Source organism: Aotus nancymaae, unplaced genomic scaffold (assembly GCF_030222135.1).
Source record: "Aotus nancymaae isolate 86718 unplaced genomic scaffold, 86718_ANA_hifiasm-v0.15.2.pri h1tg000076l, whole genome shotgun sequence".
Taxonomy (NCBI): domain Eukaryota; kingdom Metazoa; phylum Chordata; class Mammalia; order Primates; family Aotidae; genus Aotus; species Aotus nancymaae.
The window spans coordinates 21,291,011-21,312,210 of NW_026988491.1; the positions used below are offsets into that span (position 1 = coordinate 21,291,011).

At 46.5% G+C, this 21,200-nt stretch overlaps 1 protein-coding gene and 1 pseudogene across 6 annotated transcripts in view; one reads left to right on the forward strand and one right to left on the reverse strand.

Annotated features, from left to right (window-relative positions):
* Window positions 1-21,200, forward strand: part of TBC1D22A (TBC1 domain family member 22A) — a 383,821-nt gene that overhangs the window by 32,270 nt on the left and 330,351 nt on the right. The window lies entirely within an intron of this gene.
* On the reverse strand, window positions 17,472-18,860 carry LOC105715186 (SWI/SNF-related matrix-associated actin-dependent regulator of chromatin subfamily E member 1-like; annotated as a pseudogene).

Here is a 21,200-nt window from a genome sequence, read left to right on the forward strand (position 1 = left end):
CTCCATCCACCTGGAATGGCAGCTTTGCCTGACTCTGTTTCCATCTTGACACTTGAGCAGAGCACAGGCCAGTTATTCTGTGGGATGTCCCTTGGGTTGTTTGGGTCCGATGCTTTCCCACGATGAGATTCTGGTTGATAATTTTTGGCAGGAACATCACTGATGGGATTTGTGTTCTTCTGGGTCAGCACAGTGGGGTGCGTGGTGCTGCTGGATCCTAACAGTGGTGGTGTGGACTCCGGTTGCTTGGATGAGGTGGCGTCTGCCTGCCCTTCCCGCTAAGCGCTCCCTCTCTCCTCTGGTGATGGAGTGCTCTGTGGAGAGGTGCCCTGGGGCCTGTGCATCTCTACAGTGTATTTTCTTCCCCGCTGTACAGGAAGGCGGTTGTGCGCCGCACTTTTTAAAGGGATGATGTATGTTCCCATGGTGTCGGTGGAGAACCGCCTTAGTCTTTAGAGTGCCCTGTACCACGCCATCCTGTGGGTGTCCCGCACTCGACTGCACCAGACCCTGTGGATGGGCAGGCAGGTTCTTCCTAATTTACTATTATTACAAACAACTTGAGGACTTTTCTTCAGGCATCTCAGCTTCCTGCTGTGATGATGAGATTCACAGAGCCTCCCTAGGCCTGGGTGGGGTGAGGAGGCAGTGTGGGGATGGCTCTGATTTTGGCTAGAGCACCAGGTAGGTGGAAGCACCACCCACCGAGACAGGGCATGAAGGTAGATCGTGCCTACAGGAGTCTAGTCCTGTGCTTGAGGTACCCATCTTGGCCACCTCCTCTTCCAGCATGCCACTGTCCCTTCTCTGCTGGCTCTCATGCCTCCAGGGTGGTGTGTGGATGCAGAACCACATTGCGCCTGGGACGGTAGGTCCTGGAGCCGGGCTGCCTGCGTGGAGAGCTGGCTCCACTGGTTACTTGCCTTGTGACCTTGAGCCAGCTGGTGATGATCCTGCGCCTCAGAGTTCCTGTGTGTGTGATAGACATGATGAAAGCAGTGCTCCCTTTGCAGATTAAATGAGATGCTATGTATAACACGCTTAAGAGAGTGCCTAGCACATACTGAACACTCAAAAATGTTCATTATCTTCATGGCTGTTCTTATGCTCACTTGAATTTGCCTTTTTATTCCTTCGATTTTTGCGCTGTTGATGTATATGGTGACTTTCGTGGTCATGGGCGAGTCAAGTGACTTACAGATGTTTTCCTGCTAGTGTCCCGTGGTCGCAGTGATAGGCAGGTGGCAGGGAGGCAGCTGGTGAAAGCGAGACTTGCCTGATGGGAACCCTGTGTTGGGTCAGTAGAACCCGCCTGGAATCTTCTGGTGGACTTTGTAATTGAAGCAACTTTTGGAAATTAAAATCATACTTAAAAGTAAAGGTTTCAAGACTCGTGGGAAGAGGTGAGTATGTAGGGCTAGATTTTAATGTCAAAATCAAGTGATTTTGTTAGGTTGAGGGGACTGTGGGTTTTTTTCTTTCTTTATAATTCTATGTAAATATATCAAATTTAAACCCCAAAACGCTAAAAGCAGAGCTTTCAAAGTTACGCAATTACTGCATTTGTATTTAGTGGCAAGAGAAAACATAGCCAGTAAATTGCCTGTTTTTATAAGGTAGTTAAGATAGCTTCAGAAGACAGCCGAATGCGCTATCTTCACATTACGTGAAAGACGGAAGTGGCAAATATTTGCCCATGTCGGAAAAGCAGATCACCGGTGTGCGAAGCGCCTGCAGAAGTGAGCCTCCCTGCCGCATATCATTCCGTCCAGTGGAGTGTTCTTTTTCTTTGTTTAGCTTATGCTCTGTTATGAGCCTGGGGATGAAAGTAGCAAATAGAACTTAACAGCTCATTTTACTCTTAGCATTGGCTCAATATTTACTCAAAGAAAGACTGCCTGCTTTGAAGCCCTGGAAAATGACACTCATGTTGGTCACGTGTGTCTGGTGAATGGCAGTGCGATTTGGTGGCATGCAGAGCACGCAGTTTCCCGAGGACCGTCTGGGGCCCGCCTCGCAGGCGTGGGGCCTTGGAGGGCAGACTGTGTGTGGAGCTCAGCTCTGGCCCTCATGGCTTTCAGATGGTAGGGCACAAGGCACTACTCCCCTTCCTTCAAGGAGTGGGGCCAGGCCATGGTCATGTTCCTCTTCCCCCAAGTGCTGGGCAGCCAGTCTGGGCTTTATGAGAGCATGCTGATAGATGGAGGTCGGGGGAGATGGTGTTTTGGGGCTGGGAGGGCATGAACAAAAGTTTGGAGGTGTGCGCCTCTGCAGCACAGGTATGAGGAGTAGGTGCCCCCTTGGTGTCTGTGGCTGCAGGGCAGCCCTGAAGGGGCCTGGGCCCTTGGTGACAGGAGGCAGCAGGCGCAGCCTTGGAGTTAGTCCTCAGTGTGATGGCTGGCCGTGTCCTCACTCGTGAAGTGGTTCAACCTCCCTGTCTCGTCAGCTGTACAGGGGACATGAGACCTGCCCTCAGGGTCCTTGTGAAGGTTGGAAGAAATGTGAGTGAAGAGTCACTCATTCATTCAGTATCTGTTGAGCACCTGCTGTGGTCGTGGGCACTGGGAGAAACAGGCAGTCAGGCTTGCAAGGGCTCTGCCCTCCAGGAGCTGACATTCTCGTGTAAGGAAACAGATGGAGCTCGCTCGGTACCCTGGCAGCCATCAGAAGGCAGGAAGTGTCTGCGGGCAGTGAAACCGTGTGGAAGGGTAGAGGCTGGAGCTGCTTTGCAGTTGGCTGTTTCTGGGGTGAGATCTGGATGGAGGCAGGCATTCGAAGAGGGGGCACGAGCATTCTAGGGAGAGGACCAGAGGTGCAAAGGTTGTGCGGGCGATAGAGCTTCATGTGCTTGAGGAATGGCTGAGGCTCTGGCCTGGTGGCTCAGTGGGGCGGGGGGAGAGGCCCGTAAGACAGCCAGGGACCTGGTCCTCAGGGCTGAGAAGTCCGGGATTAGCAGCTCTGCTTTTACTTTGAGCACAGCATGAAGCCTCTGGGAGGTTTTGAACCAGGGGAGTAAAGCGCGGTGCAGAGCGTGGGAAAGCGGCTGCTGTTCTATGGAAGAAGGAGCCGATGGCTGCCTCTGAGCAGAGCGTTGCTGTGGCCATGGGCTGGGTGGAGTCCTTGGGCAGCTCTTGGGAGGGGTGGGGGCGGGTCAGAGTAGGGTGGGAGACTAGGGGCCAGAAACAGAGGACCGGAGTTGGGGATGCGGATGGCATGGGCTGGGCGAGTCGGGGGCTGATTGGATCTGGAGCTGGGTACACTGGAGAAGGTGAGAGCCAGGACCCCCATAGCTTAGAGCCTGGGGTCTGCAGGAATAGACACAGAAATCAGAACACGCTCAAGACATGGCATTTCACTGGGGAGAAAAAATCACATCCTCACGAAACAGAGAGCCAGGGACAGCAGTGTATTTAAACAGTCGCACAGTTACTGCCATTTGGGGGCCTTTACTCCGTGCTGGGCACTGTGCTGTAGAGACTCTGTTGTCATCATCAAAAGACACCCACTGCGCCCCCACCCCCTTCCTGTGTGCCCCAGGTTGCTGGCCTTGTCGCTGGTTTACAGCTGAGGAACCTGAGTTGAGGTTTGGCAGGTGGCCGCCCTCCAGCCCCACAGTGAGGGCAGAGCTGGCTGGGAACCGGGGTCACCCTGGGCTGGGCTCGCAGCCTTTGGTGGTTAGTGTAGACAGTGGGTGTTCTCGGTGCTCTTGGAGGCCGGAGGAAGGGGGCTGTTTTCTCTCCTGTGGGCCTCATCAGTGACCCTGGCTTCTGGTGTGGGAGCTGGGGTCAGGCGCCCAGGAGCTGAGGCCAGGTGCCCAGGAGCTGAGGCCAGGAGGGCCCTTGGTTCTCTCTGTCCGGCCTTCGGTGTTCAGCGTCTCCCTCTAGTGGCCAGGCACTGGCCTTGCAGCCTGTGTTTCCGTAGCACAGCAGGCACTTTGGCCTCATGGGTGGTGGGTGCTTACATTTGCATGTGCCTGTGTGTGTTCATTGTGTTCACTGAAAGGCAAGCACAGCCTCAGAAGAGAGTGATAATGTGAGGGACGAAGATGAAAGCTCTAGCCAACTCGGCCTTGCCCTGGAGTCTCGTCAAGGAAGGACTTTCTCAAGAAAGGCAGCCCCCTGGCCACTTAGAACTGCCAAATGCAGAGGCCTGGGGTGGAGGGAACCAATGCCCGCTGGCACACCCATTCGGTGTGTTCAGGGCCCAGCCACACCCAGGTCCTTGCTGGCCCTGCTCTGTCCCCAAGTCCCTTGTAGTGAGTGTCACGTAGTAGACACTCGTCATTTGATGGGGTTCACTGACTCCTCAGCTAGACTTTTCTCTTCTTCCTTTGGGGCATACATGTTCCTCTCTGTCTGGTTTTACTTTGTTTCTTAGGTAAATTTACTAGGGAAGTCATTGTCACTACCATCCAGTAGCAGCTCAGCCTGATCCCTCCCTGAGCCAGGGGTGAGCTTTTCTAACCGTGTGGCTCTGCGTTTGCGTTTTCCCCTCAGTGGCTCCCCCGTGTCACTGTTCCTCTGCTTCCCTCACAGCAGTGTCTTCATCTGAGAATGGGGTAATGACAGAGCTCCACAGTGCTTGGGAGGCGTGATGAGGCCATCCGCGGTGTGGTCAGCATGGAGCCCCTCCCGGCTGCTGCGTCCTTACCATCTTTTTCCTTCGCGTCCTCCCCCTCCCCAGGTTTTCCATGGAGGCCATGAAGCTACAGATGGCGTTCGTTGTCCTTTTATTCCAGTTAACGTTACATCATCAGCCTTTCCCATGCTGCTATCTTCATAACCATCATTTTTAATGGCTGTATAATGTTTTGAAAATGATCTTTACTTAAAATTCTTATTAAAATGGTATATCTAAGGCAAAATTTCATTTATATGCTTAATCAAAATTGAAACTTGTTTGAGACTATTTAAAATGTGTCACATCAGCTCCTGCAAACAGAAGTGATGTTCCTGGGTGTTCTGGAGGCAAGGGGCGGGGGAGGCGGGGTCGGGGGATGCTCAAGGGCTCACCATGTGCAGTGCAGGAACTGGTAACATTGATTTCTACTTGATTTACCCCTGTTTCTAATTGGAAACGCTACATTATACAAAGTTAAAACATTTACAGTGGGTCCTCAGGGCCTGCAGGCTGACAAACAAATCTCCTTTGCTCCCTGAGCAACTCTTCTATTTCTGTCTCCTTTCAGAAGTGTTGCACACATATTCCAGTAGATTTATATAGACACGTGTTAATAGATTTCTCACTCCACCCCATTCTTTTTTTTTTTTTTTTTTTTTTTGGAGACAGAGTTTTGCTTTTGTTGCCCAGGCTGGTGTGCAGTGGCACGATCTCAGCTCACCGCAACCTCCACCTCCTGGGTTCAAGCAATTCTCCTGCCTCAGCCTCCCAAGTAGCTGGGATTACAGGAGCATGCCACCACACTCAGCTAATTTTGTATTTTTAGTAGAGACGAGGTTTCTTCATGTTGGACAGGCTGTTCTCGAACTCCTGACCTCAGGTAATCCACTCACCTCTGCCTCCCAAAGTGCTGGGATTACAGGTGTGAGCCACCGCGCTTGTCTGACCCCATTCTTTTAAAAATACAAATGAAAACATATTAGTGTTATGTGCCCCTTTTCTCATCTCCCCCCCAAAATAAATATATATATATGTGAGCATGAAAACAGGTGAGATTTAGTATATATGCATAATCATATTTTATTACTAGTGTGAAAATGGCATGAAGTCATGAAATTTTTAAGTAGAATATTCTGTTTGAAAAACTTGAGGTACAGTTCAAATAACATACAATAAGCTGTTGAGTGGCAAACGGTTCAGCAGCATTTGGTGCCTCCACACTGCTGCACAACCCCCACCTCAGGCTTTCCTCATGCAAAAGAATAGGCAGATATTCATCTTTGGGAGGAGTTTGTTAAAAAACAATAATTACGGCCGGGCTTGGTGGCTCACACCTATAATCCCAGCACTTTCGGAGGCCGAGGTGGGTGGATCACGAGGTCAGGAGATTGAGACCATCCTGGTCAACATGGTGAAACCCCGTCTCTACTAAAAATACAAAAATTAGCTGGGCATGGTGGCGCAGCCTGTAGTCCCAGCTACTGGAGAGGCTGAGGCAGGAGAATTGCTTAAACCCAGGAGGCGGAGGTTGCGGTGAGCCGAGATCGCGCCATTGCACTCCAGCCTGGATAACAAGAGCGAAACTCTGTCTCAAAAAAAAAAAAAAAAAAAAAATCAAAAACAATAGTTATATCATTGGAGGATTTTTGTTCTTATAATCAAATGAGGAGATAACTCTGCTTTTGACCCATCTGGACACTCCGTGGTGATACACTCTTCCATCAAGGACTCAGATCCTCCTGGAAGGTAGGAGACATCAAATCATTCCTTTTGTCCTCCTCACATGAGTGCTGTGGGGCGGCTGAACTGCTGAGAAGCTGTACCCTCACATGCAGGGTGATTACAGAGGCAGGGCTTGCTCTGGGGAGCATGACTGGCACAGGCCAGGCTGTGTGTCAAGAGTCCATCACTCGGCTGTCATCTAGGACAGGCTGATTACCAAGTTGCCTGGGTGCAGGGCAGCAGACTGGCCTCAGATTCCTGTGGGCAGGGGCCAGTGGGCGTCGGATAACTGATGAGCTTGTTTGCCCAGGTGCAGGCAGTGGAGGTGGCGGGCCACGTGGAAAGGCTTTGGTACTTTGCTGCGTGTCAGTGGCCTGGTCAGGAAGTCCCATTGGGTGGAGTGGTGAGGAGCTGTCAGGGACAGATTCTGGGGTGGGGTGGAGCCAGCAGAGAGACAAAGGTGACAAGAAAGCAGGTTTCCATCCCTTCATTCATCCATCACACACGAGTAGGTGCCTGCCGTGCCAGGTCCTGGACGTGCTGGACGGTGATGAGCCCTTGAGTTCTGTGGGCTCCTGAGGGCTGGCATTTGTGGGTACATCTTGTCTTATGGGTGTGATTTCCGTGGCGGGAGATGGGGCAAGACTCTCCCAGGGAGGGAGTCACTTAAGCGGAGAGTTGAGGGGAGGAGGCAGAGAGAACAGAGTCTGAGTGGCGAGGGTGGCAGCAGCAGCAACAGTCACAAGGGTGTGTCGAGCTGTGTGCTGAGCACGTTGTGTGCAGTGCCCCTGCGATTCCAGGAGGGTACAGCAGCTCAGTGCCTGGCTCAGGGTCTCCCGGCCAGTGCAACCAGCATTCCAGGCCAGCTGTGTCCGGGAGAGCCAGCGTCCAGTCTGCCGCCCTGCAGGACTGACAGTGTGAGAAGAAGGCAGTGGTAGGAAAAGCCAAAAATGCAGCTGGGGTCAGTTCTTGGAAGGTCTGGCCCGCCAGGTGGAGGCATTTGATTTGAGGCAGCGATGGTGCTGTGAGAAAGCCACTGGGGATGGAGACGAGGTGCTGAGATCCTGGGCTCAGATCCTGCCTCCGCCACCCTCAGACGTCCAGCCACTTAATCCCGCCGTAGTCTCAGTTTCCTCATCAGTAAAATCAAGGAATTGGTGCAGGTGGTTGCCGAGGTCTGGAAGTCTTTGTTCCGTTTGTAGTTGGGAGCCCCGGAAGGTTTTGGGCAGGGAGTGGAATGATCAGAGCTGTGCTTTGGGGAGGTTAATTGGCTTCTGGTGCTTTGTGATGATCCTGCTGTAGGGCTGGAAGTGATGTGGAGGTGACACTTTGAAATTCAGCAGCAGGTGAATTAGCTGTGCTCTGAGCTGTAGCTGTTTGCAACTCCCTCATGCTGTTTCTGGGTCTGGTGGCAGCTTCTGCTCCCCTGCCGCTGCCTCCTCCTGCCTGCTCGTTCCCTGGCACCATTGCTGGCTTCTCTGCACACTCTGTGGGCACAGCAGGCACAAGGATAATAAGGCTGTTTGGGCGGGCTTGTGGTGCTGAGGAGACACAGAGCACCCATGAATCATGGGGATCACAGGGGCCCAGATGTGAGGCTGACATTTGAAGCTTGCAGGCCCTGGGCCTCCCACGTGTTGGTCACACTGTGGGCTGCCTGGCCTCAGAGCCTCTTCAGCCACTCTTCCCAGTGGTCCTCACACCACCCACCCCTGCGGGGACTGCCCCTGCTGCCTTTCTGCTGGCTGTGTGTGGCTTTGGTCTGGCTCGAAGGGGCTTTTGAAATGGGTTTTCCATGAAGGTGATTGAGGAATTGGCAGAAGGCTCACTGTGTTTAACGGAAATGGATTTTAGTTAAAGATGTCAGCCAGGTAACTCAAACTTTGGGATGACTTTACTGATCCTTGTTTTAGTAGCATACTTGTCAGATTTATGGAGTACCATTCAGTTTACAACAAAATGTTTCCTAATCCTTGTAAGCTGAAATTTGCTTGTTTTGACTTAATCTTAGCATTTGTCTTTCTTGGGTTCTTTCAAGCCATTTCATGCTGCTTTTGGCTGTTCCCGTGCTGCAGTTGATCTTCTGGTGTGTGTGGTCTCTTCCTGGTTATTGATAGAGTCGGTCGTGTCTGGAGCTGTCTGCCTGGTGATTCATGCGGCCGCCACTGTCCCCTGGTCCACTCCTCATCTTGCGGGCAGCTCCCAGGTCTTTCTGTATTTCATTTGCTTATCAGACCATTAAATACTTCACTAAAGTACACTCTTTTCTTCCATTTATTCATGGTTATTTCCTCAATAAAGTGTATATTGAATTCGTAAGACACAGATTTCCTTATGTATGCTGCTTCCATCAGATGTCATTAAAACTTTTCTAGGCCTGGGCCTTCTGTGCTTGAAAATGCCGTCCCTATTACCTAAGCCAAGTATTAAAGAATAAAATCTACTTAGCAAAGTCATTTTTTCATCTTTAGTATGCAGCATTTAATTCACAGTTACTTTGAGCAAGACTCTAAATTCGCCTTGGCCAGTGCAGCTGACTTTTCTTGGGAGGCAGAAACTTATTTTTATTTTAACTTTTTGTTGGCTTTTCCATTTTCCTGGGGTAGAAGAAGAATGCTTTAATAATAGTGAAAATTATTTCAGATTATTTCTTTCAATTAAAATATGTAGTGAGCTCCTGCCAGGTGAGGCACAGGGGACCTGAAGCCTTCTGCTTTAATGGAGAGACAGGTCTGCTGCAGATAATTATGGTAGAGCCAGGAAGGGCGAGGGCTCTTAAGCAATTGTGAGAAGTTCTGTGGTAGCAAGCAAGCATGTGGTTTACCCCTTGAAAGGGCCTTGCTCCCCTCCCTGTGTCCATGTGTTCTCATTGTTCAACACACTAGGGTCTGTTGGGGGGAAATAGAGGAGGGACAGCGGTGGGTGGGGAGTTGGGGAGAGATAGCATGGGGAGAAATGCCAGATATAGGTGAAGGGGAGGAAGGCAGCAAATCACGCTGCTGTGTGTGTACCTATGCAACAATCTTGCATGTTCTTCACGTGTACCCCAAAACCTAAAATGCAATTAAATAAAATAAATAAATTAAAAAAAAAAAAAAGAAAGGGTCTTGCTCACCCAGGCTGGAGTGCAGTGGCTCTTTGAGGCTCACTTACAGCCTCAAAATCCTGGGCTCAAGTGATCCTCAGCCTCCCAGTGGACAGTGGACTATCTGTCTCGCAGTAGATAGCCTATGGAGTCTCATGGCACAAGAAGATTAAACAATGTCTCCAATTTTTTTCTTTCATTCATTCATTCATTCATTCATGAGATGGAGTCTCCCTCTGTCACCAGGCTGGAGTGCAGCGGCACGATCATGGCTCACTGCAACCTCCGACTCCCTGGTTCAGATGATTCTCCTGCCTCAGCCTCCTGAATAGCTGGGATTACAGGCATGTGCCACCGCGCCCAGCTAATTTTTGTATTTTTAGTAGAGATGGGGTTTCACCATGTTGGCCAGGATGGTCTCAATTCCTTGACCTTGTGATCCATCTACCTCGGCCTCCCAAAGTGCTGGGATTACAGGCATGAGCTACTGTGCCCAGCCACAGTGTTTCCAATTTTAATAAATTTCTACAGTCTATCTGGGAAAAAAAAGTTCTGTGGAAACACAGATAAACAAGTAATGAATTCTGCTGGGGATATGGCTGGGGGTGGGAGCAGGTGGGCCTTCACGGGCCAGAGTAGCTGCAGAGAAGGTATTGTGTCTGCGCTGGGCACCAGAGACCGAGCCACCTCCTTGACCCAGGACTGGGGCAGGGTGTTCCATGAAGGCGGGGGCACCTTATGGGCAAGACATCAGATCTACAGATGCAGACGGTATCTGGGAAGGTGGCGTGGATTGGACACCGGGATCTTAGGAGGAAGACGCAGGAGGCTGAGCCCTGGTGCTCCTTCCAGGAGCCTTGGTGGGGACCAGAAAGCTGGTGCTGGTTTCCACCTTCCCGTAGCCCTTGCTTAGTCAGTGCATACCCGGGCTCCTTTCACACACCGGCTGGCATGGCAGGGGCACCAGCCTTCCCTTCTTAGAGAATGTTTACTTCTGTTCATCTTTGCTACTCTTAAATATAATTTAAAATTACAGATGTTTAGTGTTTGAAATTTAGCAACTACTGAGAGTAATAATAAGAAAAATAATAGCATCTAACGTATTTTTTTTTTTTTTTGAGATGGAGTCTTGCTCTGTTGCCCAGGCTGGAGGGCAGTGGCTCTGTCTCAGCTCACTGCAACCTCTGCCTCCCGGGTTCAAGCAATGCTTCTGCCTCAGCCTCCTGAGTAGCTGGGACTACAGGAGCATGCCACCACGCCCTGCTCATTTTCATGTTTTTAGTAGAGACAGGGTTTCTACTAAAAAGAGTTCAAGACCTTATTTGCCAGGCCGGTCTCGAACTCCTGACCTCTTGATTCGCCCACTTCGGCCTCCCAAAGTGCTGGGATTATAGGCGTGAGTCACCATGCGTGGCTGCATCTAATGTATTTTAATGCTTGCTATGTGCCAGGTGTGTGGTGTGGAGTCCTTGATATGCATTTTCTTCATCATTCCTCACAGTAGCCTGGTGAAGTGGACACTGTTTTTATTCCTGTTTGACAGATGAGGAAACTGAGGCTTGAAGGGGTTAAAAAACAAGCCTGATGTTCCGAGATTTTGACATCACAGAGCCAGGACTCAAACTTAGGAATGTGTGAGGCCACTGGGCACAGTCTCTTCTGCCTGCTGTGCAACCTCCCAAGACCAGTCTCAGGAAGAAGGATAAAAACCCATGTAAACTGCCACCCTGGTTTCCCCAGGATGTTAGAAAAGCTTATCTTCTTTGTCTTTTTGGGAGGCTTGTGTGTGTGTTTTCCTTTTTACATAGACTTGAGATCAAACAGTGTATCTAATTATATATCTATTTTTACTTATTTTATTTTTAATTATTTTTGAGATGGAGTCCTGCTCTGTTGCCCAGGCTGGAGTGCAGTGATGAGATCGCGGCTCACCGCAACCTCCACCTCCCAGGTCCAAGCAATTCTCTTGCCTCAGCCTCCCAAGTAGCTGGGATTACAGTTGCCCACCACTATACCTGGCTAATTTTTTTTTTGTATTTTTAGTAAAGATGGGGTTTCACCACATTGGCTGGGCTGATCTTGAACCCCTGACCTCAAGTGATCCACCCGTCTTGGCCTCCCAAGTGGTGGGATTACAGACGTGAGCCACCAAGTGCAGCCTGTTTTTACTTATTTTAAATAATGTATTTTCCCATGACACTAATTTTCTTTGAAAACATGACCGTTAATGGCTTTGTAATATTCATTAAAATACATTCATTTCTTCAGTTTGCTTGTGGGTGAAACGTTTCTGAAGACATTCTATTTAATGGGTGTTTAAGTTGTTTCCAGTTTTGTTTTTGATGCTGTTTTTTATTTATCGTAGTTACTAACCTGTGAGGCACACCCCTGACACGTAATTCTTGACCACCTTTCTTGTGTGGTTTCCACGGCAGGAGCCCTGGGGCGAGGACTCAGTGTTAAAAGGAGCTGCGCGGCGGTCCCTTGTTCACTCACATTGTCTTGCTTGCCCCTGCGGTTCCCTGCTGGCCTCGTGCAGTTTGATAGCCGCTGTTGACTTGATTACTCTTTGCCCTTCTTTTCCTCTGTATCAGTGTTTTTGAATTGAAGTGCCCCTGGGCACACAGTAATTTATTTGGACCTTCGGATGCTGTCTCTCTCAAAGCACGCAATCCTGCTTCCCCCGTGTTTGATTTGCCAAGGTTTTTCTGCTTCAGACTTTCTAGATGCTTTAGAGGTCGGTGGGCAGTTCTAACAAGACTGTGGCCATTTCTCTTTGTAATGTATTCACTTGTTTGCTCACTCATGAATTCAGTCATTTGCTCATTGATTTGTTCGCTCATTTACTCGGAAAACATTTCTTAAGCTGCCTGGTGCTGGGCAGTGAGGATACAAAGATGTATTTGTGAGTCATACTCCCTGCCCTGTAGGGATCTCATCCGTGCTGAGAGACCCAGCAAAACAGAATTCCAGCTTTGTGGAGAGAAGGAAGGGCCTCTGTGGATGAGGCTTGTTTGGTGGGTGGGAGGGTGGAAGATGAAGGGAGAGGGTGTTGCATGGAGGGGAGGCCTGCTGGTGGTTTGGGGGTGAGTGGAGAGAATCGGCTGGAGCCTGTTGGGTGTGCTCCAGTGTGCGCCATAGGTGGGTCGGTCCAGCTGTAGCTGAGGGGAGGGCTCTGGGGAATGTGAAGCAGATTGGAATTTCTCCTGCAGGTGGTGTCATCACCCTGCTTACCGTTCTTTAACTATCATGCTCCTGCCTTTGGGATTGGGACGGAGGCCTCTGGCCCTCTGAACCTGCCGTGGGCCTCCTGCTGCTGCCGCCTGCTTGCTCTGTGACAGCACGGCAGCTCCTCCTCTGTCCCTGCGCCTCCCCACTGGGAAGCAGTCTATGGCCCCATGCCTTGTTCCTGCACACTTTGGTTTGGAGGGTATCTCAGGGGAGGGATTTGGGCTTGGTGCCGGGCCTGGCCCAGGGTCATGCTTTGTCATTACTTGGTAAACTGAAGAGTAAGCTTGCCTGGTGTTGTATTTAGTCTTTCCCTTATCTCAGCCAAAAACTGTCGTTTTCAAGAAATTTACTGCCGTTCTCTAAGCACTGAATGAAGTTATTCTTTCTAATAAGATTAGGTAAATTCTGTGGAGGACTTGAAGGAGAATCAGTCCTGTTAGAAGTCAACCTGAGAGAGAGAGATCCAAGATGGCTGATCACTAGAAGCTCGGGCACCTAGCTCCCAGTGAAAGCGCAGAGAACGAGAGGATGCCACACTTTCAGATGAATATTTGTTGCTCACGGACCAAGAGATTCCCAGCGGAGGAGCCCCACGGGTCGCCAGGGCGACTCTTGTGGCCGGCGTGGTGGTTTAGCTGGCGCCTTAGAGCGGCAGTTCTTGGTGCAGAGTCCGGAGGTTCCCGGGCAGAAAAGCACCATCAATCTTAACACCGCTGTTTTGGCCGGTGCAGTGGATTGCTCAGATTTCGGCGCTAGGAATCAAAAAGTTGGACGTCCGCTCAGAGACCTAGTTAGAAAGTCGGTAATTACAAAGACGACAGAGGGATAAATATATAATGAAGGGAAGAAAGCAGCCTAAAAAGGCAGAGAATACTCAAAATCAGAATGCCTCTCCCTCTACAGGGGATCGCAATTCCTCATCAGTAACGGAACAAGGCTTAATAGATTACGAGTGTGTTCCAATAACAGAAGCAGGTTTCAAAATGTGGGTGATAAGAAACTTCCGTGAATTAAAAGAACTTGTTCTAACCCAATGCAAAGAAACTAAGAACCTTGAGAGAATGGACAATTTAGAGAGGAATATAAGTGAATTGATGGAGCTGAAAAACACAACACGAGAACTTCGCGAAGCATGCACAAGTTTAAACAGTCGAATTGATCAAGCAGAAGAAAGGATATCAGAAGTCGAGGACCAGCTCAGTGAAATGAAACGAGAAGACAAGATTGGAGAAAAATGGATAAAAAGGAATGAGCAAAGCCTCCAGGAAATATGGGACTATGTGAAAAGACCTAATTTACGTTTGATAGGTGTACCTGAATGTGACGAAGAGAATGAATCCAAGTTGGAAAATACTCTTCAGGATATCATTCAGGAAAACTTTCCCAACCTAGCAAGGCAGGGTAATATTCAACTCCAGATAATACAGAGAACACCACAGAGATATTCTTCAAGAAGACCAACCCCAAGGCACATAATCGCCAGATTTATTAGGGTTGAAATGAAGGAGAAAATACTAAGGGCAGCCAGAGAGAAAGGTCAGGTTACCCATAAAGGGAAACCTATCAGACTTACAGCAGATCTCTCAGCAGAAACCCTACAAGCTAGAAAAGAGTGGGGACCAATATTTAACATCCTTAAAGAAAAGAACTTTCAACCCAGAATTTCCTATCCAGCCAAACTAAGCTGTATGAGTGAAGGAAAAATTAAATCTTTTGCGAACAAACAAGTACTTAGAGACTTCACCACCACCAGGCCTGCTTTACAAGAGCTTCTGAAAGAAGCAGTATACATATAAAGGAACAACCAATATTAGCCTTTCCAAAAATATATCAAAAAGCAAGAACATTAGCACAATGAAAAATTTACATCAACTAATGGGCAAAACAGCCAGCTAGCATCAAATACCAGTATTAAACTTATATATATTCTAATTGGATAAAAAGCCAAAACCCATCGGTATGCTGCATCCAGACTCATCTTACATGCAACAATACACAAAGACTCAAAACAAAGAGAAGGAGGAAGATTTACCAACCAAACAGAGAGTAAAAATAAACAAACAAAAAGCAGGAGATGCAATTCTCGCCTCTGATAAAGTAGACTTTAAAGCAACAAAGATCAAAAGAGGCAAAGAAGGACATTACATAATGGCAAAAGGATCAATGTAACAAGAAGAGCTAACGATTCTATAGATCAACGAGACAGAAAATTAACAAGGACATTCAGGACTTGAACTCAGACCCGGAACAAGTAAACTTAATAAGCATTTATAGAACTCTCCACTTCAAATACACAAAGCATACATTACCACCTCACACCTATTCCAAAAGTGACTACATAATTGGAAGTAAATCACTCCTCAGTAATCGCATAGCATTTCATAGGTTTAAATGAAATATTGGTTGGCTGCTTGTTTGTTATTTTCTTCCCTTATTTCTTCCTGACTACATCATTAAGTATAATTATCGGTACAAAAGAGGTTTTCAAAACTCATTACTAAATTGCATTCTAGCCTGGACAAGAAAGCAATACTCCCATTCTCTCCCTCTCTTTCTCTTCCTTTTTCCTCCTCTTCTTCATTCTCTCTCTCTCTTTCTCTTCCTTTTTCCTCCCCTTCTTCATTCTTTTTTTTTTCTTTCTTTCTAAAAAAAAAAGAAGTCAACCTGAGAATAGCACCATCTCCACAACAGTGGATTTTATTGGGGCACGTTGTGTGTGAGGCTGTCTGCTTTAGGCAGTAGCACGAGGTGGGGAAGAGTTAGTACTCAGGGAAGTTAGCCAAGTGGTAAATAACAGGATGAGGTCATGTTCTTTTTTTTTCTAGGGCTTTTGAAAGCATTTTGATGCTTATACATATTATCAATTCCCATGACCAAAATAAGATAGGCCACATTTCCTGACATCTGTCTGCAGAGCTGCTTATTCACGGACCACGTTAACATTTCACTGTCCTGCTGTCCTACAAGAAGCTGGTAGGGCTTGTGAAAACTGCAGACCTCATTCAGAGGGTCATTCCCGCTGATTCCCTAAGCATCAGATCTTAACATCTGAATTATGTCAGTGTCCTGTTCACATAGGCACAATGCTGATGTTCGAACATTGAAGACTTCCAGTAACAAGAAAATCTCTGTATTATACAGCTTAGAACATTTTTGCTAAACTCATCAAGTTGTATACATTAAGTAGGTGGTACATCTTTTTGTAAGTCAATCCTGTCTCAAGAGAGTGGCTTAAAATTTTTTGCCCTTTGGTTGTACTGGAATAGCTTTCTCTGTAACCTCCACCCGTTGGCTTTCATAAGTGGGGACATATTGGATGAGTCCAATTCCCTGTTCACATTGCTCTAAGTATGTGAAGATAACTAGATAACTAGGTTGTCCTTTATTTTTTCTTCTAAAAAAAAACGAAAAGAGGATACATGTGTAGAACATGCAGGTTTGTTACATAGGCATAAATGTGCCGTGGTGGATGGCTGCACCTGTTGACCCATCCTCTTAAGTACCCTCCCCTCACCCCTGACCGCACAGCAGGCCCCGGTGTGTGCTGTTCCTCTCTGTGTCCATGTGTTCTCATTGTTTGACTCCCACTTATAAGAGAGAACATGCGGTATTTGGTTTTGTGTTCCTGTGCTGGCAGTTTGCTGAGGATGGTGGCTTCCAGCTTCATTTGTGTTCCTGCAAAGGACACGATTTCATTCCTTTTTATGACTGAATAGTATTCTGTGCTATATCTATGCTACATTCTCTTTATCTAGTCTGTCATTGGTGGGCATTTGGGTTGGTTCCAGGTCTTTGCTATTGTAAATAGTGCTGCAGTAAACATACATGTGCATGTGTCTTTATAGTGGAATGATTTATATTCCTTTGGGTATATACCCAGTAATGGGATTGCTGGGTCAGATGGTATTTCTTCCTTGGGGAATTGCCAAACTGTCTTCCATAATGGTTGAACTAATTTACATTTTCACTAGCAGTGTAAAAGCGTTCCCATTTCTCTACAGCCTTGCCAGCATCTACTGTTTCCTAATTTTTTAGTAATCGCCATTCTGGCTGGCATGAGAAGGTATCTCATTGTGGTTTTGATTTGCATTTCTCTGATGATCCGTGGTGCTGAGCTTATATGTTTGCTGGCTATGTAAATGTCTTCTTTTGAGAAGTGTCTGTTCATATCCTTCGCCCACTTTTTGATGGGATTGTTTGTTTTTTACATGTAAATTTAAGTTCCTTGTAGATTCTGGATATTAGACCTTTGTCAGATGGATAGATTACAAATATTGTCTCCCATTCTGTAGGTTGCCTGTTCACTTTGACCATAGTTTCTTTTGCTCTGCAGAAGCACTTTAGTTAGATCCCATTTGTCAATTTTGGCTTTTTTTTTGCAATTTCTTTTGGTGTTTTTGTCATAAAGTCTTTGCCCATGCCTATGTCCTGAATGGTATTGCCTAGGTTTTCTTCTAGGGTTTTATGGTTTTGGGTTTTACATTTAAGTCTTTAATCTGTCTTGAGTTAATTTTTGTATAAGGTGTAAGGAAGGGGTCCAGTTATAGTTTTCTGCATATGTCTAGCCAGTTTTCCCAGCACCAATTACTGGATGAGCGATCCTTTCCCCATGGCTTGTTTTTGTCAGATTTGTTGAAGATCAGTTGGTTGTAAACATATGGTGTTATTTCTGAGGTCTCTGTTCTGCTCCATTGGTCTATGTATGTCCGTTTTGGTACCAGTACCATGCTGTTTTGGTTGGTGTAGTCTTGTAGTATAGTTTGAAGTTAGGTAGCATGATGCCTCTAGCTTTGTTCTTCTTCTTTTTTTTTTTTTTAAACCGAAAAACATTTTATCATTTAAAAAAGTATTTAGAACACATAAAACAAGGCAACATTTATTCTTTTTTCTCATCTTCTGGTATGGGATCTGTTGGGGGCTCCTCCACTGTTGCACTGTTGCCCTCCGAGCCAGTGTTGCTATCACTGGTTCCTTCCTCTGCCATACTGTCGACCCCCTCCTGCCCACTCTCCTTGTCCTCAGGAGTAGATGTGCCTTCTTCACCATTCTGTTGGCTCTCTGTCGTTTCTTCAAGGTGTGTCTCCTCTGTCTCCATTGGAATGTTCTCGTCATCCTTCTTCTCCTCGCCTTTGTTGGCTGCTTGTTCTTCTCAGGAACGATGCTGCTCTGACTGCGTTCAGCTTGCTCTGCTGCCTCCTTCTCCCTTTCCTCCTGCCTTTTGCGGGCCTGTTCCTCTGCCTGTGCAATCTCAGCTGCAATTTTCTCCATATCCACTTCGACTTTCAGACCACACAACCTTTTAAGTTCGTTGTTAAATGAATCTGTGCTTTCCAGGAATTTCTTCTTTTTCTCCTGGTGTCGTTCCTCTATCTGAAGAAGTTCAGCTTCTAGTTTTCGCTGATGAACCATTAAGGACTGGACCTGTCGTTTGAGGACCTGCATTCTAGCTGTTGTGACAACTGACCGAACGTCTGGCACCACACTCTCACTAAGGATTTCACTGATGAGGCGGTGGTTTCTCTGGAAACGGGCAGTGGCTGTATGCTTCATTGAAAAGCCATCATCGTAATCATCTGGATCTTCAGCAGGCTGAATGCTCATGTATGGTTCTCCTTTCTCCATGCGAGACTGTCTCTGTCGACTTTCTTCCTCTAAAGCAGCTTCTGCACGACTTTTTGCATTTATGTAAGCAAGGTATGCGGGGGAATTATGATAGGCCTTCATAGATTCATTGTACTCTATCTTTTCTGCTTCGTATTCGTTTAAATATTCTTGTTTTTCTTCATCAGTGAGATCTCGCCACATGCCACCAATAATCTTGCCAATCTCCCACAACTTTAGGTCAGGGTTGGAAGCCTTTACTTGGTCCCAGACCTTTCTGCTGTACGTCATGTAGGGCATCAGTGGCTTATCTGGTGGCTTTGGGGGTTTTGGAATAGTAATACCAGAGGATGCCGTGACCTGGCTGTTGGTGCCCGGGTTCCCTCCCAGCCTGTAGTTGTTGTAGGCGGGATGACTGTATGGATTGTATCCCACAAACCCTGGTGTGCTGGGCATTTGTGTTGCAGGAGCGGAGGTGGGAGGTGGGGCATAAGATGGTCTTTTTGACATTTTGGAAGATTAAGTTCTCAGTTCCTTAAGAATGAATCTGAGACACCGCGGGCAGAAAAAGCGCCCGCAGCTCCGGCTTCGCTTCCCTTTGTCTCGCGCATGCCCCGCCCCTCCAGCTTTGTTCTTCTTGCTTAGGATTGTCTTGGCTCTGTGGGGTCTTCTTTGATTTCATATGAAATTTAAAATAGTTTTTTTCCTAATTCTGTGGAGAATGTCAATGGTAGTTTGATGGGAATAGCATTGAATCTATGAATCACTTTGGGCAGTATGGCCATTTTTACTTGATTCTTTCCGTCCATGAGCATGGAATGTTTTTCCATTTGTTTGTGTTCTCTCATATTTCCTTGAGCAGTGGTTTGTAGTTCTCCTTGAGGAGGTCCTTCACATCCCTTGTTCCTAGGTATTTTATTCGCTTTGTAGCGATTGTGAATGTGAGTTCATTCATCATTTGGCTTTCTGCTTGCCTGTTGTTGGTGTAAAGGAATGTTTGTGATTTTTGCACATTGATTTTGTATCCTGAGACTTTGCTAAGTTGCTTATCAGTTCCAGAAGTTTTTGGGCTGAGATGATGGGGTTTTCTAAATATACAATCATGTTGTCTGCAAACAGAGAGAACTTGACTTCCTCTCTTCCTAATTGAATATTCTTTATTTCTTTTTCTTGCCTTATTGCCCTGGCCAGAACTTCCAATACTGTGTTGAATAGGAGTGGTGAGAGAGGGCATCCTTGTTTTGTACCGGTTTTCAGAGGGAATGCTTCCAGCTTTTGCCTATTCAGTACAATATGGGTTTGTATAAATAGCTCTTATTATTTTGAGATAATGTTCCAGCAATACCTAGTTTATTGAGAGTTTTTAACATGAAGGATTGTTGAATTGTATCAAAGGCCTTTTCTGCATCTATTGAGATAACAGTGTTTTTTTTGTCTTTGGTTCTGTTTATGCGATGGATTACGTTAATTGATTTGTGTATGTTGAACCGGCCTTGCATCCCAGGGATGAAGCTGACTTGATCATGGTGGATAAGTTTTTTGATGTGCTCCTGGATTTGGCTCACCAGTATTTTATTGAGGATTTTCACACTGATGTTCATCAGGGATATTGGCCTGAAGTTTTATTTTTTTTGTTGTGTCTCTTCCTGGTTTTGGTATCAGGATGATTCTGGCTTCATAAAATGAGTTAGGGAGGAGTCCCTCTTTTTCAATTGTTTGGAATTGTTTCAGAAGGAATGGTACCAGCTCTTCTTTGTATTTCTGGTAGAATTCAGCTGTGAATCCATCTGGTCCTGGGCTTTTTTTGGTTGGTAGGCTATTAATTACTGCTTCAATTTTGGAGCTTGTTATTGGTCTATTCAGGGATTCAGCTTCTTCCTGGTTTAGTCTTGGTAGGGTGTATGCATCCAGGAATTTATCCATTTCTCTAGATTTTCTGTTTATTTTCATAGAGGTGTTTATAGTGTTCTCTGATGGTAGTTTGTATTTCTGTGGGGTCAATGTTGATATCCCCTTTATCACTTTTTATTGTGTTTATTTGATTCTTCTCTCTTTTCTCATTTATTTGTCCAGCTAGTGGTCTATCTGTTTTGTTAACTTTTTCAAAAAATAAGCTCCTGGATTTGTTGATTTTTTTTTTTGGAGGGTTTTTCATGTCTCTGTCTCCTTCAGTTCTTCTCTGATCTTAGTTATTTCTTGTCTTCTGTTAGCTTTTGGATTAATTTGCTCTTGCTTCTCCAGCTCTTTTAATTGTGATGTTAGTGTGTCTATTTGAAATCTTTCGAACTTTCTGATGTTGGCATTCAGTGCTATAAGTTTCCCTCTTAACACTGCTTTAGCTGTGTCCCAGAGATTCTGGTATGTTGTCTCTTTGTTCTCATGGGTTTCAAAGAACTTCTTGCTTTCTGCTTTAATTTCATTATTTACCCAGGAGTCATTCAGGAGCAAGTTATTAAATTTCCATGACATTATGTGGTTTTGAGTCAGTTTCTTAATCCTGAGTTCTAATTTGATTGTACTGTGATCTGAAAGACTTATAAATTCAATTCTTTTGGATTTGCTGAAGGGTGTTTTACTTCCAATTAGGTGGTCGATTTTAGAATGAGTGCCATGTGGCACTGAGAAGAATGTATATTCTGTTGATTTGGAGTGGAGAGTTCTGTAGATGTCTACGAGGTCCACTTGATCCAGAGCTGAGTTCAAGTCCTGAATATCCTTGTTAATTTTCTGTCTTCTTGAGCTAATACTGATAGTGGGTGTTAAAGTCTCCTACTGTTATTGTGTGGGAGTCTAAGTCTCCTTATAAGTCTCTGAGAACTTGCTTTAGGAATCTGGGTGCTCCTGTGTTGGGTGCATGTGTATTGAGGATAGTTAGCTCCTCTTGTTGCATCGATCCCTTTGCCATTATATTATGCCTTTCTTTGTCTTTTTTGATCTTTGT